Here is a 15,490-nt window from a genome sequence, read left to right on the forward strand (position 1 = left end):
TGATACAAAATACAAGGAATAACGACAGGTTGACTGGACACCCCAGTTTGTGAGCCAGTGACAGGGCTGCGAGTGAAATGGCCCTGGGCCCCCGCGGGTGAGGGCACCGGGTGGGAGGCTGGTTGCCCGGGAGGGGCCCTTCTCACCCGGCTCACTCTGGGTGCCTCCCCACTCCCCCCCCACCCCCCCACCCCCCCGGTCGCCACTAGGAGGACAGGGGCCCTTCTTCTGTTGCGCAGCCGCCCCGACCCTGGGGACCGCCGGCCGCCTGGCCGGGAGGCTCTTTCCCTGGGTGTTTCCCCACACAGGCCGCCCGGGCCGTGCAGGGTCTGTCCTGGGCTGTGTGTGTGGCTACCGGAGCACCTATAAAGTAAACACGACTGAGAAGGCCAGTGACCGCAGAAGACACAGATGAAATGAAAAAAAAAAAAATCAAAATAAACAAAACCTCCCAAACTCACCCCACGCCTCACACCGAAAAGCCCAGAGCCCCGAGCTGGGTGGGATAAAGAGTGGGCCTGTTTGGGTGATATTTATATAAAGGGCTTGGTTCCTCCCTCGGGCGAGTAAAGCGAGTTGTAAAATTTGAAGGCACATTTTAAAATTGTTTAAAATCCTCCAAATGTGTTTCCTGTCTGGCGCTGCGTATGGGGAGCTGGTAACCCGTGTGCCTGTGTGGCCCGGAGCGCGGGTTAACGAGGGACTTTAGAGGCAGTGATGCGGAGGGGCCGGCCCACTCCGGCCGCCAGAGAAGGAGCCCCTTGTTGGCCCGGCGTGTGTTCCCAGGGCTGGAATGTGCGGGAAGGGCCTCGGGACTTGGGAGGGCGGTTTAGTCTGGGAAATTCGCATCTTTGTAAAAGCCACCGTACTTATAAATCATCAGTTAAAGGCCCGTAGGGGTCATAATGCAGGTGTGTGATTTTTACTTCTGAAGCGAGCGGGCGTGATAATATTTGACAACACGTAATAATTAGGATACTGCGTGTACGTTTGATAAGTTAGATGATGATCGGGATGACCCTCCTGCGTCACGGTTCCTCTCCACCTTTGCTGACACTTCCCTCTCTCAGTCTCTCTCTCTGCCTGGGCCACCGTCAAACTGAGACCTCCCGGTGGCTCAGCACCACCTCCCCACGGTGTGCGTGAAGGACTCCCTCCGCTGGGCCCCCTTGACATTTTTCCTTTTTTTTTTTTTTTAAGTATTTATTTTCGAGAGGGAGCCGGTTGGAGGAGGTGGGTAGAGAGAGGGGGACCGAGGATCTGAAGCCAGAGAGCCTGACGCGGGGCTCGAACTCACAAACCGTGAGATCATGACCTGAGCCAAAGTCGGACACTCAACCGACAGAGCCACCCAGGGGCCCCGACATTTCATCTGTAGCAAAGTTCACTGTGTCCTTTCCCTTCTGAAATTCAACTGAATGTGTGTCTGTCGCCGTCACACGCCCTGTGGGGACCAGGGGTGGGTCTTAGCGGTGCCTCCCTTTCAGCTCCGTGCCCAGAGAGGGCTCTTGGTTCATATCTGTTGGATTAAACTGTTTTTTTTCCTTTAAAATTTTTTTTAATGTTTTATTTACTTTTGAGAGAGAGAGAGAGACAGAGCACGAGCAGGGGAGGGGCAGAGAGAGAGGGAGACACAGAATCGGAAGCAGGCTCCAGGCTCTGAGCTGTCCCCACAGAGCCCGACGCGGGGCTCGAACTCACAAGCTGCGAGGTCATGACCTGAGCCAAAGCCGGAGGCTTAACCAACAGAGCCACCCAGGAGCCCCAGTTTTGCTATACTTTAATGTTTTCTTTCTAGTTTTTTTAATGTTTATTTATTTTTGAGAGAGAGAGACAGAGACAGACAGACACAGTGTGACTGGGGGGAGGGGCAGAGACAGAGAGGGGGAGACACAGAATCCAAAGCAGGCTCCGGGCTGCGAGCTGTCAGCACAGAGCCCGACGTGGGGCTCGAACCCACGAACTGGGAGATCATGACCTGGGCCGAAGTCCGATGCTCGACCAACTGAGCCACTCAGGCGCCCCTAAACTGTTTTTTTTTTTTCTTAACAGGATTCCTGGGCAGACCTAATTTGGTAACAGCCATCACACTTTAAGATATATTTTTAAATTCCATTGTCCTCGAGCCCTGCCTCGATGGAATATAGATGTAATTGTGCTGAATTTAGAATTAGTGGAATTCAAGGTACAGTTTGAAGACCATCTGGTTTTGTTTGATTGTAGTTCTGAAACACAATGTCTATCTCATGTGGAAACCCCTTGGGGACAGCATTTGTGGGGGGCAAGGTGACCTGTGGTAGATCTTCGTCATGACCTTCCGTGGCACCTGACGGATGAAGGGCGTTTCTCTCCGCACCTGCGCCCTCTTCTTCGTGCTGGTCGCGGGGATGGATAGAGCGGAGCCCCACACCGAGCAGGGAAGGAACATTCGATTCACGTGAGTGCCCCGGGCGCAGCCTGGTTCCGCGCAAGCGTTAAAGGGAGTGGCAGTGTGGCAGGCTAGGTGTGGCGGTCAACTCTCGAAAAGAAACAGCCACAGCAACAACAGCTGGTGGTGGTCGGCGGCCGGCCGTGAGGCTGTGTTGGAGCAGAGTTCCCGGGACAGGGGCCGCCCCGCGTGGGTTGCACGTGAAGGTGGCCTTCGTGTCCTTTTCCTTGGTTTCCCCGCTGCCCCAGGGAGACGGTGCCTGGAAGCCAGGAAGGCTGGGGGTTTAAACACGAGGCAGCAGCGGTCCTGGGTCTCGGTTCCCTCAACTGCGACAATGTGAAGAATAATGCAGTGTCAGCCTGCTTGCTTGTCCCCGTTCCCCCCTCTGCCTGGCAGATCCCCTCCTCCTCCTCCCCTGCCTCCCGGCCATGCAAGCCGCCCTCTCTTCACGTTCAGGCTTTCCGGATTTAGCAAATGAAAATAGGGCATCCCCAGTTAAATCTGAATTTCAGATAAACAGTGAATACTGTTTTAGTCGGAGTAAGACCCAGACAATATTTGGGGCACACTTCTACTGAAGTATTCATTTTAATCTGAGATTCAGACTCAGCGGAGGGTTCTGTCATTGAAACTGACAACTCAGTTAAGCCCCACTTCTCCACGGAGCCGCCCTGGTGAACTTCGTGCAGCTCTGAACTCCTGTAGCCTTAGTGACTCCCACACTTGACCGACATCTGGGAAGTGCCACCACCTTTATCTGTTATCAATAACCCTGACCGCCTGTTGAGCTCCCGTGATGTGACGTGCCAGGCACATAGGAACTTTGCACAACCTGTCGTGCTATCCCTCACGGTAACCTCATCAGGCTGGAATCCGTGTCCCCGTAGAGGCCCAAGGACGGAGGACGGCCCCGGTGGATGCACGGTGACATCAGGCTGCAGGCCTGAGGGTGCGGGACGGGATCCTGAACCCCGCACTGCCGCTCCCGGTGGGACAGGGACGGGGTCTGACGCCGACCGTCTCTGCTGGTGCCTGGCTGACAGCGGCCCGTGTCTGTTGAGAAGAGTGATGCTCCAAGGGAAGAGTATCAGGATCGATTTGGGGACCGGGGGACAGGTCTGTATCCAGAGTCCTAAACAATGTGACGAAGATAGGGGTTTGGGGACGGGACCACGAAGTTTCTACACTTCCAGCAACTTCTAAAGTGCTGTTTGCTTTCGTGTGTGGATAAATGCATTGCTGTTTGTGGAGTATTGTGACACTCGTCCCTGAGCAAAGTCCTCTCAGACGCGGCCCATAGGGTGTGGGACACACAGCCAGACGGGGCGTGTGGCAGGCAGCTGGGGCGCCCCGGGCTCAGTGTTCCTGGGGCTCAAGTTTGGGAATCGACCGAAGGGCACTGTGGTCGCAGAGGAGAGGGTGTCGGGCACAGCCACGCAGCGGTTTCGGAGAGAGAATCTCCGTGGATGCTCTTTCCCCAAGGGACCGGGTGGGGGACGTGCGTGGGCGCAGGCTTGCGGACCCAGAGTGGAGGCCGAGCCCCCGCTGCTGTCCGGGTCTCCCGGGTCAGGTCAAGGTCATTCCCGCACTCGGCCTGGAAGTTAGACACACGCCTGCCCTAGGCCCAGGTGCAGCTGGTTCCCAGGATGGAGGGAGGGGGAGGGAGGTGGGGGCAGCACTGCGCAGGCTCCTGAGCCTCGGGCAGCGCCTGCACCCCTGCCTGGCGGGCCGCCTCTTTTTCCTCATCCCCCCCCTTTGTCTAATTTTAATTTTTTTTCACATATATTTTTGAGAGACAGGGACAGACAGAATGTGAGCAGAGGAGGGGTTGAGAGAGAGGGGGACACAGGATCTGAAACAGGCTCCAGGCTCTGAGCTGCCAGCACAGAGCCCGACGCGGGGCTCGAACTCACGAACCGTGAGATCATGACCTGAGCCGAAGTTGGACGTTCAACTGACTGGGCCATCCAGGCACCGCCCCCGCCCCTTTTGTCTATTTTTATTCCCGTTCGAATGTATGTGTCCAGGGGAGCTGGCTTTGTAAGGAGGTGGGGAGAGCAGGCTCAGCAGATGGGGATCAGGCTTCACCCCCACCCCGGAGTTAGAAGCCTTTCCAGTCTCGGGATCCTCAGCTCTTTCCACGGTGACGCTCAGACCCTGTCCTTCAAGAGACTCCGGGGAACATGGGGCTTAATCGTGGGTCTATTTCTCAAAGCCACAGCACAGTGAGTGCGAATCGAATCGTGATACGGTAACAGTGTGGCTCCCCCAGGAGGATACCGGGGACCACCTGACTGAGAGGCTGAGGGGGGAGTGGGGCCCATATCCGGAGGGAAGAGGCGCTAAGGTGGGTGCCTGCAAAGTGAGGTCTTGCCGACAGGGAGGCCGCTGGCTCCCCAGAACCAGGGAGGGCTCAGGAGTCGGGAGAGGAAGGCATCCGGGCCAGGGCTGCCAGCGGGGGTGGGCTTGGGAACGGGGAGCCTAGGGCAGGGGAGCCCCCAGCTCTTTCCTGCATCCCTAGCCGCTAAGCAACGGCACCCCTGCAAACCCCACCCCACGGGAGGCCCCCCGCCCTGCCGGAGTCCAGCTCCAGGGGGTCCAGGGGTTCCCGAAGGATGAACGGTGTCGGCAAAAAAGTGAAAAAAAAAATAAAGCAGAAACAAAAATGGACACAGACCACAGCAGTGGGTTAGACTGGCCACTTTATTGTGGCAAACGTGGCATTATATTTGCCAGCAATTTCCTTGTAGCGTGCGTCATCTATGTTTTCTGGCATTACCTGATTCTAAAAACGTTCCCATGTGTAATCACCCTTTAAGGAACAACATGGTTATTTTCTCATAACGTTTCCTCCTGCCCTTTGCTTATTGATTAATTTCTTACATTATTTTCATTACGTACCTACGTTTATCCATAATCTATAGAGCATTTGCTTTGCTGTTTTCATGAAAGGTCATCTATCTCTCAACACCTCAAGTGGAACAGTTACGGGGCCATGACCTCTTAGTTGTTTCCCCGAACCATTTGTGGTTTGGGGAACAAAAGTGTTCGTCTCGGTCCAGGGTGCTAGAAGGGGGCCAAGAGGGCCTTAGGAACCCACGCCTTACACATTCTCAGAGAGACAATGCACCTAGGAACTAATGAGCCGTTCTGTACCTTAACCGACTAGGATCAGTCATCATCTGGAATGCCTCCTGGGGGCCAAGTGGGCCTATGGGTTGCAGTGACTTGTGCCCATGGATACACTCCTTTGTTGTGGGAGTGGGGCTTTCAAGTCCATTTGTTCCTTCCTTGGCTGGGAAACGTAGGAGGCTATCCTTCCTTTAGGTAGAGGAGTCTTTTTTTTTTTTTTTAACTTTTTATTTATTTTTGAGACAGGGAGAGACAGAGCATGAACAGGGGAGGGTCAGAGAGAGGGAGACACAGAATCTGAAACAGGCTCCAGCCTCTGAGCTGTCAGCACAGAGCCCGACGCGGGGCTCGAACTCACCGACCGCGAGATCGTGACCTGAGCTGAAGTCGGCCGCTCAACCGACTGAGCCACCCAGGCGCCCCGGTAGAGGAGTCTTTATAGGGGGTGGCAAGGGCTAAATGCAGGGCCGCACAATTTCCTTGCAGAACCTTATTTTCTTTCCCCAATGGTTCTTTTCCCAGGGGGCCTGTGGAGGGCAATTCCCCAAAAGACAATTCCCCAGGTACTTTTATTAAGGCCAAATTACATAAAAGCGGGAATGTAAGAAGCTTCGCTGTCGGTGGGCGGCCTGGGGTCCCGATCCATCCACCGCCCGGGCCCTGCCATCAGGCTGGTTGGATAGCTCGGCTTCCGGCACAGCCCTGAGCCCCCAAGCTTCCAGAGAGATCATGTCAAGCTCCCTGCTGTAAGCTGCATCTACGCACCGAGGACTCACGTCGGACCTGTACAGTCCCCTAATGTCCACACTTACCGGCCGTCTCCACCCGGATGCCTAACCGGCCCCCCGCACTCAACACGGCCCGATGCCCCCTTGATCTCCCCCCTAAGCCTCCCCCCTGCCTCCCGCCTCCGAAAACGGCACTGAAACAAAACGACAGGGCCGAGGCCCTCGACCTCTTTTCTCTCATCTGTCATCCAGTCCTCAGCAAACCCTGTCAGCCGACCTTCCAGTACGTCCCGAGTCCCCCCCAGCTCCACCCCCCAGGCCCCCAGCCACCAACAGCCGGCTCCTGTTTTGTACACAACAGCCCAGGGAGACTCTTTCTTTTCCAGTTTTTTTGAGAGAGAGGGTGCAAGTGAGCGAGGGGCAGACAGAGAGAGAGAGAGAGAGAGAGAATCCCAAGCAGACTCCACAGTCAGTGCAGAACCCGACTCGGGACTCGATCCCACAAACTGTGAGATCATGACCTGAACCGAAACCAGGAGTCGGACGCTTAACTGACCGAGCCCCCGGGCGCCCCACTTAGAGACTCTGTTTGAAAATAATCTCTGCACCCAACGTGGGGCCACTCGAACCCACACCCCTGAGATCAAGAGTCACGCGCTCCATCACTCAGCCAGCCAGGCCCCAGAGACTCGTGAATGTAGATTGTATCCTGGGCTCCCGGGGCCAAACCGTCCAGTGGCCCCAGCCACACTAACCATGAAACTCAGGTGCTTACTGTGGTCGCCCAGGGCCTGTGCTGTGGGGCCCCTGGCTCCCTCCCTCGCGGGCCAGACCACTTCTACCCTTTCTCCCCCTTCTCCAGCCACGGGGCAATTTGCGCTCGACCCTCGGGCTGGAACCTTTCTCCCAAGATACAGACTCGGCCCGTCCAGCCGTCACTCCCCAGGAGAGGTCTTTCGGAGGACTCTGGGCACACGAGCGTGTACGAGCAAGCTCACACACACTCCTCTTCTTCGTCATTCTCCTGTTGCTTTACTGCGTAGGACCTGAACCGGAAGGAAGGGCATGACTGTAGCGGCAGGAACACCAAGCAAGTCAGGTCAAAGGAACGTCTGCATCAAAACAGCGTCTGCATGCCCACGGGAGTGCGGAGACCCCTGCCCCTTCCCCACCCGCTTCCTGGAGGCGGGACGGTGCCCTCAGGAATGAGATCAGTGGGCGCTTTTCTAGAAAACGTCCCAGAGAAAAGGTCAACGTTTAAAGATGAGAAAATCGGGGCGCCTGGGTGGCTCAGTCGGTTGAGTATCTGACTTCGGCTCAGGTCATGATCTCGCGGTTCGTGGGTTCGAGCCCCGCGTCGGGCTCTGTGCTGACAGCTCGGAACCTGGAGTCTGCTTAGGATTCTGTGTCTCCCTTTCTGTCTGCCCCACCCCTGCTTGCTCTCTGTCTCTCTCAAAAATACTAAACATTAAAAAAAAAATTAAAAAAGAAAAAGAAAGAAAGAAAGAAAGAAAGAAATGGTGACTGAGGGGCACCCAGCGGGTTCAGTCTGCAGAACGTACGGCTCTTGGTCTCGGGGTTGTGAGTTCAAGCCCCACATTGGGTGCACAGTTTACTTAAAACAAACAAATAAATAAATAAGTATAAACAAAAGAATAACCTCAATTAAAAGAAATGGTAACTGATTGTTTTTTTTTTTTAAGTTTATTTTCTTTTTCAGTAATCTCTACGCCCAACGTGTGGCTCGCTCATGACCCTGAGGTCAAGAGTTGCACACTTCACCGACCGAGCCAGCCCGGTGCCCTAGTAACATATTTTCGGAGGTAAGTCAGGATTTATGAAACAAGAAGATGATATTAGAAATAAATTAGAAATTCAATTACTCAGAAATTAAATGTAGGTTAGTAAAGACAATCAAAGGAATGGGAAGCCCAGGTGTGGAAATCCCCAAGGAAGCACTTTAAGTAGACGAAGACTTGAGGAATGAGGGAGAAAAATGTAAACGAGAAACAATTCAGCATCCAACTGGCAGGAGAACGGGCATGGGAGGAAGTTCTCAAAGAAACAGTACAAGAAACCTTCTCAGACCTTTTCAGATTCACCTTCATGCAAAGGCTCCAAGATCAGTTGCAACTCGGGGCGCCTGGGGGGCTCAGGTCATGATCTCACGGTTCACGAGTTTGAGCCCCGCGTCGGGCTCTGTGCTGACAGCTGGGAGCCTGGAGCCCGCTTCGGATTCTGTGTCCCCCTCTCTGCCCCTCTTCCGCTCACGCTCTGTCTCTCTCAAAACTAAATAAACATTAAAAAAAAAAAAAAAAAAAGGTAGCACTGCTAAAGTGCTAGATGAGTTTGATCACATTGACAGCAAGAGTCAAAGAGACGAAGAGTTTCGGGATGAATTGGTAAAATCAGGAAAAGAAAAAGCAGGAAAATAATCCAGGCAATATTGTATTTTATTTTTAAAGTTAAAAAATGTTTTCATTATTATTTTTTAATTTTTTTAACGTTTATTTATTTTTGAGACAGAGAGAGACAGAGCATGAACAGGGGAGGGGCAGAGAGAGAGGGAGACACAGAATCCGAAACAGGCTCCAGGCTCCGAGCTGTCGGCACAGAGCCCGACGCGGGCCTCGAACTCACGGACCGCGAGATCACGACCTGAGCTGAAGTCGGACGCTCAACCGGCTGAGCCCCCCAGGCGCCCCTCGTTCCAGTGTTTTTTAATAAGGTTCACATAAATGTGTATTTGCTCTTACTTTTCTTGTGTTCTCTTGTTTTTTAGTTTTATTTTTTCTAGTAATCTGTGTACCCAACGCGGGGCTCGAACTCACAACCCTAAGATCAAGAGCTGCGCGCTCTTCCCACGGAGCCAGCGGGCGCCTCTTTTCTTGTGTCCCGTATACACCGTTTGCACTCGGCTCTTTCCGCCTCACACCGTACCCGGGACGTCTTTCCATGGAGAGCTTCCCTTTCTCCTGTATCATGTAGCACAGTCGTGTACGTGGCCAGCTCTCTTACAAAGACACTTGGGTGTCTCCGGGGCTTTGCTCTTACACGCGAATGCCACGGTAACCGGATACATGCAGTGCAGCTGCACGACAAACCCCCAGAGGCGGGCTCGCCCGGCCGGAGGGAGGCGCCCTTGCACCTGACCTCGATGTCCGCACAGGGCCCGCGCAGCCCCGCCTCCCGCCCCCATCCGCCCCCATCGATGAAAGCACCTGTTCTCTGAGGTCTCATCCATGCGCCAGGTCGTAGGCTTCTGGGTTTCTGAGCTGATAAATGAGGAATGCTCTCCCGATGTAGTGTTAATTTTGACTTCTCTTATGTGTGAGGTGGAGCGACTTTAACATTTCAGAGCCGTTGGCGTTTCTTCCCCGTGGACCGGGCGCGCGCTTTGGCCGGTTTTCTCTTCGGTTGCTGGTCTTTCCGGATCGTTGTTGCCTACAAGGGAAGTGGAAAGTGTTTGAAGACAGAACGGATCACAGTATACGACATGGCTCAACCGTGAATAATTGTTACAGTTTCCTGACACTCTAGATGCTGAATATTGATGCACCCCAAATTTTGGATTGGAATGTATAGAGAAGGTAGCAGCAAAGGGTGTGTGTTCATGTATGCAGGGGTGGGGAGCAGAGGGCCAAGTCCTCACCCTCCATCAAAAGGAGTCAGTCTGTTTCTCTAGAAAGTCTAAGGTTGGAAAACAGGGGCGCCCGGGGGCGGGGGGGCTCAGTCCGTGAAGCATCTGACTCTTGGTTTCGGCTCAGGTCGTGACCTCACAGTTTGTGAGTTTAAACCCCACGCCGGGCTCTGTGCCGACAGCCGGAGCCTGCTTCGGATTCTCTCTCTCCCTCTCTCTGCCCCTCCCCTGCTCATGCTCTCTCTCAGAATGGGTAAATAAACTTAAAAAAGAAATCTTTAAAATTGGGGGAAAGAAAGAAGGAGAAAACAGCAGTAGCAGCTGAACAAGATTATTTAGAAACACGAAAGTAAATATGGGTGGAAACAACCAGAAGTTTTGAGGGCGGTCGCCCCTGGAGCCAGGGTGGGAACGGGGAGGGGTGTGGCGGGAGCCCTCATTCCTCGTCAGAACTAAGTCCCATCGTAACTGGGCGCCTGGTCCCGGGAGCCCAAGCAGACCAGGTTCGGCCCCCGGCTGCTGGTTTCGACCAAACCCAAAGGCGGAAGGTGGGCGGTGGTGACGCAAGAGGGGATCTGCTTCAGCAAGGCCACCGCGAGGAAGCAGCCGACCAGTGTCTCGGGGACTGTCTCCGAGGTGCCGTAAACGCGTCCAGGTTCACGCAAGGCAAGTGCGGGACAAAGGTGGGGTGGGTCTGCAGGTGGGCGCCAGAGGTCAAGGTGATCACTGTTTCGGGGTCAGTCGCACAGTGGTCCCTGCTGCTGGAGTAGGTAGTTGTGGCCCCATCATCCGATGCTTTGCCTGCTGGGTCTTTCCTCTCCTTTCCTTTCCTTTCCTTTCCTTTCCTTTCCTTTTCTTTCCTTTCCTTTCCTTTCCCTTCCCTTCCCTTCCCTTCCTTTCCCTTCCCTTCCCTTTTTTTAAGTTTATTTATTTATTTTGAGCAGGAGGAGGGGGGAGCGGAGAGAGAGCATCCCAGGCAGGCTCTGTGCTGCCAGCGCAGAGCCCAATGTGGGGCTTCAACCCACCAGCCGTGAGATCGTGACCTGAGCTGAAACCTAGAGCCGGACGCCTGGCCACCGAGCCACCCGGCACCCCCAGCCCTCTTGGTCTTTTGTCAGAGTTAAGAGAGAAGAAGCTGAGAAGAAAATAATTAGAAAGTAGAGACTGAGGTGAGAGTGGACGTGGCTGACATCCTCCTCGCCCACCATTTGGCCTTTTAAACTATGTAACGTGTTACTGTGATAAAAGGAATTACATACAATGAAAAGAGGTGGTTTGCACACGGCCACGTAAATGGAGGGATATTGCAGAGTGTGACAGACGTGTGAGTCTGTGCCAGACCAAGAAAGGGCTGAAAGACTGCAGAAGACCCAGCAGCCTCTCTTTCCTTTTCCTTTTCCTTTTCCTTTTCCTTTTCCGGTACGGGCCACACCCAACGTGGGGCTAGCGCTCAGGACCCTGAGATTGAGACTCACGCGTGCTCCTGACTGCACCAGCCGGGTGCTCCCTTATGGCTTAATCTGGCAGGTTTTGGGGGAGACAAAGTCACATTTGGAGGAAAGCCTCTCCCGAAATCGCAGGTGGACCCTGACCCCGGCCGCGGTGCCGCAGCGGGGACTGCCCTCCCTCTACCCTCTAGCCTCAAACAACTGAAAACCCAGACGTGCTTCAAGACACAGTGATGTCCAGACGTTGGACAAGGGGCAGAACAGGGCAGCGATCCCCGAGAGAGGGGAAATAAATGAGGTGGGCTCGAAAATTGCCCAAACTTACTGCCTGCGGAGAGTTTCCAGGCTGGCTGAGCCCGGTGGCCTCCCGGCTGGAGGAGAGGGACAGGGGACCCTGGGGGCCGTGGGGGCCGGTGCGCAAGGCAGAGCCCTGGAGAGGGGCAGGCTCCGCAGAGAGGGCTCCAGAAGCCGGCGGAGGGCGCACCCCAGGCTGCGGCCTTGCAGGGCAGTGCTTGCATGTACGGAAGAGCCAGAGGCGAGAAGGGCCAGTGCTGAGCGCCGCCGGGGCCAGGATTACTTTGTGTTCCCGTCAGCCCGAGCGGAAAGACCCCCCCCCCCCCCCCCCCCCCCCCCCCAGTTATCGCTCTGTGCCAGTCGTTAGTTTATCGCCTCTCAGCTCTAAGCTTATTTTACTGCCGGCTCCGTGAAAATGGAGCTGAGCCCTCCGAATAGTTCCTGTGCCGGTGGGCGCGACGCCAGACTTCGTCAGTGGAGGGCGCTGGAGAGACACTGCCGGCGGAAGCCGTTTCCTTCGGATTCTCCAATGGATTCAGTCCACCGGATTCAGACGCGGCGGGGATGGGGGTGGGGGTGGGGGTGGGGGTATGGAGGGGGCTCCTCCTTGAGCGCCCTGTCTCCCCCTAAGTGTGGCGGCTCCTGGTACCTGTGGTTCCTGGGCGCCCTCAGAGTTCTGTTTCTGATCAGCCGATCCCTTGCGACACAGGCTCTTGTTACAAGCAACGATATTTTATGTTAAACGTTCCCTGTTCAAGTCACCATGTGATTTCTATCACCTGACCGGATTGTGGCAGGCACACAGGCTTGAAGCTGAGTCCTCAGAAGGGTATCACCTCTGGGGCGCCTGGGTGGCTCAGTCGGTTAAGCGTCCGACTTCGGCTCAGGTTGTGATCTCACAGCTCCTGAGGTTGAGTTCGAGGCCCGCGTCGGGCTCCATGCGGACAGCTCGGAGCCCGGAGCCTGCCTCGGATTCTGTGTCTCCCTCTCTCTCTCTGCCCCTCTCCCACTTGTGCTCTGTCTCTCTCTGCCTCTCAAAAATAAATAAATGCTAAAAAAAAATTAAAAACATTAAATAGAAGGATGGCACCTCACTGGCCAGACCAAATTAGCCCTAAATGAAAGGCTGTTTTGGTCTTGGTATATGGTACTTAAAAGCAAGTCTGAAGGGAGTCAGTCTGCTTCCAAGTAACTGTGTCTCTGAACCAGGCTCGGAAATATTCAAAGCGATTAAAAAAATTAAAAACAGAGTTTGGCACCCAATGATAATTAGCACACGTGCAACGAAGGAAAATATGACCCAAAATGAGAAGAAAAATCAATCAAAACAGATCTAGAACTGACACAGATGATAGAATTCATAGACAAAGGCTTGAAAATAGCTGTTATAGGGGCGCCTGGGTGGCTCAGTCGGTTGAGCGTCCGACTTCGGTTCAGGTCACGATCTCGCGGTCCGTGAGTTCGAGCCCCGCGTCGGGCTCTGTGCTGACAGCTCGGAGCCTGGAGCCTGTTTCGGATTCCGTGTCTCCCTCTCTCTGACCCTCCCCCATCCGTTCATGCTCTGTCTCTCTCTGTCTCAAAAATAAATAAACGTTAAAAAAATAAAAAATAAATAAAATAGCTGTTATTAAATATATCTACATATTCAGGAAGCTAAAGATACACACGGACGTGATTACAATAGATGTACAAGATGTAGAAAAGACCCCGACTGGACTTCTGGAGACGAGGGTTGCAAGGTCTGAGATGAAAAGTGTACTGGGCAGAATTAAGAGCAGATTAGACACTGGAGACAAAAGATTGGTGAGCTTGAAGACTTAGCCACGGAAACTCTCTAAAACGAAGCACAGAAAAGGACGAGAAGAAGAAGGACAAGGAGGAGAAAAAGGAGGGAGAGGAAGGGAAGGAGGGGAGGGAAAGTCGGTGAGCCGTGGAATCCTGTCAGGTCCACACATCTGTTTGGGGACCCAGACACACGGGAGGGGGCTGACAGCCAAATATTTGAAGAAACAGTGGCCCAAAGGCTTTCCAGTTTTGATGAAAACCATAAAGCCAGATATCCCAGAAGCCCCCAAGCCCCAAAGCACGAGACACATGAGGCAACTGCGTGCAGACACGTCGGAATCTGCCGTGAGCAGCAGTGATAAGGAGCAAATCCTCAGAGCAGCCGGAGGGAAAACATAGTACGTAAGGAGGACAAGCGAAGCAGACTTCTCGTCAGAAACGACGGAGGCCCGAAGACAGGGCGGCAACGTCTTCGTAAAAGTAAAGACAGAATTCGGGGGAGATGGCAAACGCTGAAAGGATCCGTCGTCGCCAGCAGGCCGGCACTAAAGAAAGTAATTTAAGTCCTTCAAGCAGAAGAAAAATGCCAGATGGAAACATCCATCTCTGCAAAGGAACGGACGAAGGGCACCAGGCAGGTAAACATGTGCCTGAGCATAACAGGCCTTTTTCTTGTTTCAAAATTCTCTGTAAGAGAGGCGCCCGGCTGGCTCAGTCGGTAGAGCACGAGATTCTCGGTCTCGGGGTAGTGAGTTCAAGCCCCACGCTGGGTGTGGAGCCTACGTAAAGAAATGAAGTGAAATATAAAATAGAACAGAACAGAATAGAACAGAATAGAATAGAATAGAATAGAATAGAATCTCTTTAAGTGAGACCTGAGGGATTGAAGCAGAAATAACGTGTGGTCCCACCCGGCGAGCAGGAGGGAGAAGCGAAATGCTATCCCTTCAAAATGGAATGTAACACGTTCAAGATGCATTCTGTAATCCCAGAGGAACCGCGAAAACAAGTTTTCCAAGAGTATAGTTAATAAGCTAGTAAAGGAGACAAAGCAGAGTGGGGGTCACTGGCGTCCCCGGGACTCCGTGGCCCAGGGGGGTGGGTCCCCAGCGCCTCCAGATGCTGGGGACAGAATAAGTACTCAGAAAAGAGCTTCCTCTCCTGCCACCTTCTGGCAGTACATCCAGCCTATTTTTAACTTGAGTCTCTGTTTAAGTGCTTTTGGCTAAAAGAGAGCCCGCCGCTTCGGAGCCCCGGGCCGGCCACGGACTCCCCGGCTTCCCCAGCCCCGGTGGCCCCGGCCGCTCGGACGCCCCCCTTCCCAGCCATCTGTGCCCCGCGCGGGTGAGACACCTCCAGCGGGCGCGCGCACACGGCACCTGCAGGCACCTGGACACACGCGCACGCGGTGGGAGTGGTGCCCGCAGGGGTGCCCTGGGCCTCGGGGGCACTGGAACTGGAGGGTGCGCGGCAGGAGGGCGGCCTGCGGGGAGGCTGTGGTCTGCCGCCAGGGAGGACGCGGTGGCCGCTCGCGCTCTGTAGGAACCACAGACACCCCCAGCCCGCCGTCGCCTCTCCCGGCCCCGGCCGCCCCTCCGGCGTCTCCTGTCTCCGGAGGCCCTCCGGCTTCGCTCGAAGCTCTGCCCACCGGCCGGCCAAATGGCCCTTTGATTCGGGGTGAGGACTAGGATGCCGGTGTGCTTGGCCTCACGCGTGGAGGATGCCCCCAAGGCCGGTTTTAGGGGCCTTCCTGGGGGTTCACTGACAGCACCCCTTTCCCACTGGCAGACCAGGTCCACCAACCACAGGCCTCGGGACCCGGAGCGCCAGGATCGTGCTCCAGGCCCACGGCTGGGCCCGGGCGTCTGCGCGCAGAGTGGGCGGTGCCAGCGCGGCGTGGCCCCACGTGGGACGCGGCCGCTGTCCCTGGGCGTCTCCCCCGGGCTCAGGCCTGGCGTGCGTGCACGCGTGTCCGCGGGGTGGAGAGAGGGGCTCTCTGGTCCCCAGCGCCTCTTCCTACGTGCTGTCTCCTCCT

General features: G+C 54.9%; 1 non-coding gene across 1 annotated transcript; it reads left to right on the forward strand.

Annotated features, from left to right (window-relative positions):
* The first annotated feature begins 14,155 nt into the window (after positions 1-14,155).
* On the forward strand, positions 14,156-14,228 carry TRNAE-CUC. Its single transcript has one exon. It is a non-coding gene; the product is annotated as a tRNA-Glu (tRNA).
* The last annotated feature ends 1,262 nt before the right edge of the window (positions 14,229-15,490 follow it).

The sequence above is a fragment of the Panthera tigris genome, chromosome F3 (assembly GCF_018350195.1).
Source record: "Panthera tigris isolate Pti1 chromosome F3, P.tigris_Pti1_mat1.1, whole genome shotgun sequence".
In the NCBI taxonomy this organism is placed as follows: Eukaryota; Metazoa; Chordata; class Mammalia; order Carnivora; family Felidae; genus Panthera; species Panthera tigris.